This window comes from Sciurus vulgaris (genome assembly GCF_902686455.1).
Source record: "Sciurus vulgaris genome assembly, chromosome: 12".
Taxonomy (NCBI): Eukaryota; Metazoa; Chordata; class Mammalia; order Rodentia; family Sciuridae; genus Sciurus; species Sciurus vulgaris.
The window spans coordinates 10,525,220-10,533,404 of NC_136473.1; the positions used below are offsets into that span (position 1 = coordinate 10,525,220).

The window sequence follows — 8,185 nt, forward strand, 5'->3', positions numbered from 1 at the left end:
TTTTTATAAGGCTTTTATTACTTAATTGTTTCAAAAATGTTTTAGTATGAAGTAAGTAAATTAAAAAAAAACTTTTAAAATTAAAAATTGCTGTTGCACTTCCCCTTTCAATTTCTAGCTCTTTTTATTTGATAGCATTTCCAATATATGTGATAATAGTTAAAAACACTAATATCTAAAGGGTTATTCCATGTCACTGAAATCAAGAGGCATATCCGAAGAAAATGTGGTAGAGGATATAAGCAGGATATTCTATTAACAATAATTTCCAAAACTCTGCAAATGTGAAACTTGCTTCCAGTGGTGCCATGGCATGTGGCAAGTCTCAATAATTTGTGTTTCCTTTTTTAACCCAGCAACTGACTCCAATGTTGACACGCCCTCATGAACAGAAACTGTGGAACAGAATATCCCCCTTGAGACACGCTTTCAATTATCCACAGATCCTGAGGGCTTACATGGTCCAGAGCACATCAGTTCTGCATCCAAATATCAGATAGCGAGGCAGAGCAGTTCTGATGGATGAGTCCATGCTCACCCTTGGGTGACTGCTGTAATGTTCAGGTGACTGATGAGTCCTTTGGGGTTGCAATTCCCTGTCTAGTCTGGTTTCTTGCACCCATTGGTTCCAGGGATATAAACCTTCGAGATCATGGTCACTTGCTCAGGGTTTGTTCCCTGCATTGGGATACTAGGCTGCATTGACTCCCTTTGAAGGGTGACCCAGCATGAATGCTGACCCCTGCTCACACCAGCTGTCCCCTCTCATATACCTGGGCTTTTGTGTTTCCAGCTGGTTGGTGTTCTTTCCAGCCAACTAAACTTGATCAAAATCCCTTCAGCTGCCACACAGTGTCCTACATGGAATAGATTTTTATCATTGCATTCTGAGTCAGAAATGGGTTCTCCAAGCTTGTCACTTTCAGATAGTTTTGTTTTCCTTACTCAAGCAGGTATAACCCAACCCCTTGGCTCTGCATCACAATGTATTTCTGGGAGGAAAAGCCTTGGCCACAAGACAGAGTCCTATTCAGTATCTGTTATAATGACTTGCTGTCTCTTCCTATATAGAGAAGCTGCCAGCATAATTTTATAAATGTTGCATAGATATGCCTGCTTGTACTGGCAATCAAAAGTGCATGAATTATCACAAGAAATAGATATATTTTTTCAAATCAGCAGATTGCAAAAAAAAAAAAAGAAAAGAAAAAACAGGTGCAATTATGTATTGTTTGTGAAGGTGTAAATTGTTACCACATTTTTGGAGTGTTATTTGGCAATACAGACTAAACACTTAGCAAGGTGGACCATTTGATTGTTCAATTACACTTCTTGAGATTGATCCTATAAAAATAAGTAGTCAGTTTCACAGAAATTAACAAGTTCACAAAATCTGGTATTAGTCATTACAGAAAAAGAAAATAAAGGAAATAAGCATCATTAAAAGTTGTCCATAACCAGGCACGGTTGAGCATGTCTGTGATCCCAGCGGCTCAGGAGGCTGAGGCAGGATGCTCAAGAGTTCAAAGCCAGTCTCACTAACAGTGAGGCACTAAGCAACTCAGTGAGACCCTGACTCTAAATAAAATACAAAATAGGGCTGAAGATGTGCCTCAGTGGTCTGAGTTCAATCTCCAGTACCCCCACCCCCGCAAAGTTATTCATAGAAGAAAGGTAAAATAAATTCCATATGTATTATTATGTAACTATTAAAATGATCTATTCTAGCCCTATATTTATTGCTGTATAATGATATTCACAGTATATTATTACTGATAAAGTAAGTAACAAATATGAGGCAGCATACCTGATTTCTATAAGACTACACACACACACACACACACACACACACACACACACACACACACACAAACATCTGAGAAAGGTTGCAAGCAAGAAGTAAGAAGCCACTGGTGTATATCCAGAGAAACACACTTATTTTATTAGCTAACATTGCATATTGTGGAATTATTGGCAGTTGTGCTTTTTTGTATCAATTTAATCTCTATATTTTTGCTACCAAATATCTCTTTTACTTTTTGATTACCATTTGTGAGGTTGTAGTTTTCAAGAGCCAGGATCCATGAAAGTTCTATAATTGTTTTCCATTAAGTCACACAAAACCCCATAAAATGGGTTTGAACATGATCCCCCTGTAAATGAAGCTCACATAATTGATTTTACAAGTTCACAAAACTGGTGACTGATGGAGTTGGGATTTATACTCTCTGGCCATCTTGTATGATCCTGAATCATTCTCATAATCAGAAAAATATAATAAAATATACTTATTTATCTAAAATGAGAAAAGATACATTTGTTTCTAATCTTTGTAAATATTGACTGGTTCTTAACCTCTTTATCCATAAAATATTAAAAACAACAGATGCAGAATAAGGCAAGGGATTTCTGTGGGTTTTGCTTTTTGTTTTCTCCCTCCTACTCAGAGTCTAGAGTGTTTGTCAATTAATTTTCTGGTTATTAAAGATATCTTTAATCTGGACATTCTTTCATTACAAGAAATGATTTGCTGATTCCCTGCACCCAGAAAACATGCTCACAGAACTGTTCTTTCCAAATGTACCTTTGAACATATCACAGGAAGACCAGTTATTCTGATGAGAGAATGAACTGAATAGTCTGCGTGGCAGAGATTATCAGGTGTGGCTAAGTACCATGCCTAATGAGGGCACTCAGAGGCCCTCCCAGCCCTCACAGGTAGATAATGCCAATCAGTGACCTGGAAACTTCACCAGGAAACATTGACAATAAGAACCACCATTTACGACATTTCCAATGCGCAAAAATTTGGAAGGGAAAAAGACTATCTTCCATTTTGAGTTTTCCATCATTATTGAAAGAAATAACACAGATAAACACATGCAAATATAATAAATACAGCAGTTTAATAATGGAAAGCATGATCACATCATTCTTCCCAGCAAACTGGATAGCATCATCTGCTCTTGTGATTAACAGGGAAGATCCAGGTGACTCATTCCAGCTTGCATATCCTTGAAGAAGCCAGGATTTACAGTCATGCATCCCTCCTACCAATCCATCAGCATGCTGTTCAAAATACAAAGTTATTAGAGGTCACAGAGTTAAAGCCCAAACAACAGGAGCTGGACGGGCAGAGGGAGCATGTGGGGTGTGGTCTCTTGAGGACCTCTGGAGGAATCCCACCCAAGAACCAAGCCAGGCAGGGGGCTTGGGCAGGGCACCAACCCGGCATCCACCACCCCACGGGGAGAACTCCTGTGCCCACTAAAGCACATGTGGTCCATCCGCACCAGGGAATGGCGTCCAGCTTTTAAGAAGGAAGGAAACTCCGACACAGACCCTTACAAGGGTGGACCTCCAGGACATTATGCGGAGCACCTGAGCCAGCAGGAGAGGACAAATGTTATCCCATTCCACCTCCATGAGGTTCCTAGAGTGGGTAGGCTCCCAGGAACAGAGCGTAGAAGGGTGGTACCAGAGGCAGGCAGGGGCAGAGGAGTAAAATTTAATGGCTTCAGAAGTCCAAGTTTACAAGATGACAAGGGTTCCAGGGATGGTAAAGGCATATGGCATTGTGAAGCACTGAGTACCCCTAAAAAGGACCTTTAAAAATGCTTGAAATGGTAAATTTTGTTATGTGTATTGTACCACAATTTAATAATGGAAAAAGGAACACAGGTGGGCATTTACAAATCCTGGGTTTGGGGAGATGGGTAGAAAACCAACTTGAAGGCACTCCACGTACCAGCTGCTAGAGATGCCTGCTCTCAGGTCCCAGCTGGGTCTTTACCTCCACTCTGTGCCTCAGTGACAACACCTCCTGGGCTCCTTGCCAGTTGGCTTCTGATAGGACTTGGCCAGGGGCATCTCCAGTAAATGTCTGCAGGGAAAAATTCTTTGGCTGAAACAAATACAATGGTACACCAAAAACATGTAAATGCACACACACACACACACACACACACACACACACACACACACACACTATTGTTGAGCTGTCAAAAAAGAGGTTAAGAAACACTGTGCCACTACTTACAGACCACCACAGAAGTCCAAAGTCAAACGGACTGAGGACCAAAGTTAGCCTTCTCCTCCAGGGTTTCTCCCATGAATCCCAGAGAAGGAGCAAAGGTCTAAAGGAGACCCCAAAACCCACACTTTCAACATGAGGGCGAGCCAGAAATAAGCACACTTTATAAATGGGAACATCACCAGGAGATGAATTCTGTAATCCTGGCCTAGGTCTAGGGAAACAAATAAACCAAACTCCCTGACTTATAAACAGAGGCTGGCCTCACTACAATTTGTAACACTGTCTGAATAAACTTCCAGTCACATCTTTGATCTGGGAAAACTAGCAGCAATCATTGAATTTATAGCAACAGATGTGACAGAAGCAAACACAAATTCTTTCTAGGAAAATAAACCTTCAACAACAATCTTCAGATAATTTTGAAAGAGGCAAGTTTTAGCGTGGCTAAGTCACAACAGCTCAAGGGAGGACGGCCCAAGGAGTGATCAACGGCTAAAATGATAGACTGGAAGCTCAACCTGCAAGCTCTTAGATACTGAAAATGATGTATCGTAATGTGATGTAGTTCATATATTATATATTTAATAAGGTTAAGTAAGTATAGCAGGCAGCTAAAAACCTAATCAAATAATAAGAACTCTGAAAATAGCCAAGTATGTTCGGGGGAAAAATGCAATTAGGATTTCTAGAAATAAGTAGTAAAATAAATGAAATTTTCTTAAAGTTCAAATTTTCTTGTTAATTACACAGTTGAATATATAAAATATATCTGAGACCGTAATATAGATTGTAGCAATAAAAAAAGTGGAGCACAGCAAATGAAATTCCAAGATTGCCATGAAGGGATGAGGGGTTTGGAGTCTTCATAGAATTCTAGGAGGGAGAGAGAATTGGAGGACCTGACATGCAAGAATGTTCCAGATTTGTTAAAAGACACCCAATTCTGAAATCCAAAAGTCCAATGACAAGCAGGATACAGGAAAAAAAAAAAAATACACAGCTAGATTGTCCCAAAATGAAATTTCAAAGAAAAAGAAGTTAGTAAAAGCTCTTTGTGAGAAAATATAGGTTTTCCTTAATGGAACCACAGAAAGGGCTGAAGTTACTTCTTGACTGCACCAAAGAAAATTAGAAAGCAGTTGAAATTCCAGTCAATGTTGGAAACTATCAACATAATTATGTCATCCTTAAATCTGTTTTTCAATAATGAGTATAATGCCATACAAACATGAGCATTTACCACCAACAAAACCTAAAGAGAAGAAAAATGTGGTCTGTAGGATTTTACAAGCTAGATTTAAAACACAAAACAAAAATATTATAGATAACATGCCTGGGTCCTTGAGTCGTACTGGAAAAGGGTAAAGATATACATTCAAATTTTATCATCTTTATAAAAACCCAAAGATAATATTAAATAATAAAAGGATATAATTAGAAATTATAATTTAAACTTGGTAGAAATTTTTTAAATAGAGAGAGAAGGAACAAAACCTCAATAAATTCCAAAGATGTCAAGAAGGAAGAATACAAAACAAGGATTATAGCATAATCGGGAAAAATAAACAGCACAAACCAAAATGACAAAATAAATTCAAATATATCAATAATTTACAATGTTTTGATTGAAGATCAGGCTGAACTTCTGTAAGGAAGAGAGTAGAGTGTTTCTCCTCCTTTAAAGGCCCTGGGGTAGTGGTCCAGTGCTGGTGCCCAGCTTTGCCATCCTGGCCTGGTGACTTGTATCTGGGCTCCAAGGTGCCTGCTCAGCTGTGACCATTTCCTGGTCCAGGGATGGAGGAAAACAGTGGAGACCAAGGAACTTCCTTTCAGAGGTTGTGATCCCGTTACCCAGAAGTCCTAAGTGCTCTGTGCTCATTCCCTTGTATAGTCCCGCGTAGCTACAAGGAAACCTGGGCAGTACTCAGCTCAGTGATGGGCCTGAGTTAAAGAAAATCATAATGGTCCTGTGCAATTAGTCCTCTTCACTTCCATATTGAAGTGAAGACAGTAAAGACTCTTCTCCAAAGGGGATAAGTTCTAGCCCCTTCCCTAAGTGGATCCCAGAAACCATGGAGGTACTGGTCCTATGTCCAAGTCCTGCCATACTGAGACTATCAATCCAATAGCTGAAGCAGCTCCTGAGTGACTGATGGGCCGGGTCACTTACACAGTGTGGATGCTTTGGACAGAAGGATGATTCATATCTTGGGGAGGACAAAACAGGACAGTGCAAGATTTTAGCCAGTCACTCAAAACAGTGTGTGGCTTAAAACCTATAAATGGTTTATTTCTGAAACTTCTTATTGAATATTTTTAAATGGTGGCTGATCAAAGATAATTGAAACTGTGGAAAGCAAATCTGAGGGTGAAGGGGGACCCCTGGACGTTAAGCATTGTGGTTAAAACGCCAAAGCTTTCATACTGGATTTAAGAACATCTAGCTCAATGTTATTTATAAGAGTCAATCAAATTGTAAGAATTTAGAAAATTTGGCAGTTTAAAAATCTTTAAATAAACTGATTATCTGCCTGCATTTATCTCTCTTGTAAACTCCATGTAGATATATATACATGTACATATATACATGTATGTGTTTGTGTGTGTGTGTGCGTGTGTGTATACCAGTACCAGACAAATAACAAACGAAAGCTGGTACATGCTATAATTATTATCAGGGAAAGAAACTTCAAAGTAAAAATCATTGCTAAATATAAAGAGAGACATGTAACATAAATACTTCTCTTTTCCTAAGGAAAAAATAACTAAATTTGATCACACCCAATAATAAAATCTCAAAAGCAAATATGGGCAAAACAAGCAGAAATAGACAAATTTCAATATTTTAGTAGCAGAATTTTAATAGAATGGCTTAATTCTACTTTGTACTTCTTGGCTATTGAGTTGTTAGCTAGCTGTCACCATTCATAGTGACAAATGATACAGTAAGATAAATACTTCCTAATGTTGTACTCAATAAGACAGGATGGATCATGTGCATAGTGTACCTAGCATACAGGGAAAAGACCATAAAAATAAATGCTGTTTTTATTATTATTATATTATTGATTAAGGAAAAAAAGATAAAGGAAAACAATTTTATTTGCATTGCATAATAATAATAATAATAATAATAATAGAAAAAGAAGAGGAAAAGTTTGAGGAAAGGTAAGCAAGGATGGGGAAGGACATCTGGAAGCTATTTTAAGTCTACCAAATAGAATATAATAATCTTTTCATTACAGATTGCTTCTATGACCACAAAAATATGTGCACAAAACAAAAAACAAAATCAATTTGATAATGGAGTTTATTGTTTTATTTGCCTTGAAAGCAAAACATATTGCCAAAAAGTTCTTTTTATCTTCCAAATTCTTCAAATATTTTTATTAACAATGTTAATTGCTACAAAATTCAAATTTGATTTTTTGCCCATGTAAGACACTGGAACTCAACTTGCCATTTATTATTGACTCATTACACTACAGTTTTGTAGATTATATGAACATGTGCAGGGAAGATATGCAAATGAGGACAGTGTCCCTAGGGTAAAATAAAACCTACATTTCTATTGGATAGGGTTGCCAATGTGATCAAAAGTTTGTACACTGATTTATTGTGGAAATATTTACTGTGGTCGCTAGCTTCCAAATGACAGTGTACACATGTAATTCTGCACTGATCCTTTGGTTAGACCCTTTTGTGCAGTATGGGTGGCCTTGCACTCCTCTGCAGTGACTTTGTCTACGTGAGGACTGGATTCTTAAGAAGCTCAGCCATCTTTGATTCGGTCACATGTGGTCATCTGGCTAAGGAACCAGTGTCATCAATGCCACCAACTTCAGATTGTTTCTAAGTATCTTTGAAAAACTTCAGGCACCAACAAAATCACAACTTTCCCTTGGGGATTGTCGGCTAATAGCTCGGATGCTTTGTTAAAAAAAAAAAAAAAAAAAAAAAAAAGGAAAAAGGAAAGAAAGGTGGTTTAAACATGTATTTTTTTTTTTTAAGAGGCATATTTGGTTGCTCTGAAACAGAGCCATAAAATTGCACAATCTAAAGGAAGGAACAGTTTGTTTTGCCCTTTTTATTGCCAGTTAAATGCCAGAAGACTTTTAAAGTAACAGCAACCAGTGCAAAGGAGAAAAA

General features: G+C 37.9%; 1 long non-coding RNA gene across 1 annotated transcript; it reads right to left on the bottom strand.

The window, feature by feature from the left end:
• Positions 1-2,965: 2,965 nt before the first annotated feature.
• On the bottom strand, positions 2,966-7,915 carry LOC306641642. Its single transcript, XR_013758230.1, has 3 exons — positions 7,669-7,915; positions 3,749-3,883; positions 2,966-3,069 (listed from the first exon to the last, which is right to left on the bottom strand). It is a non-coding gene; the product is annotated as an uncharacterized lncRNA (long non-coding RNA).
• Between the last annotated feature and the right edge of the window lie 270 nt (positions 7,916-8,185).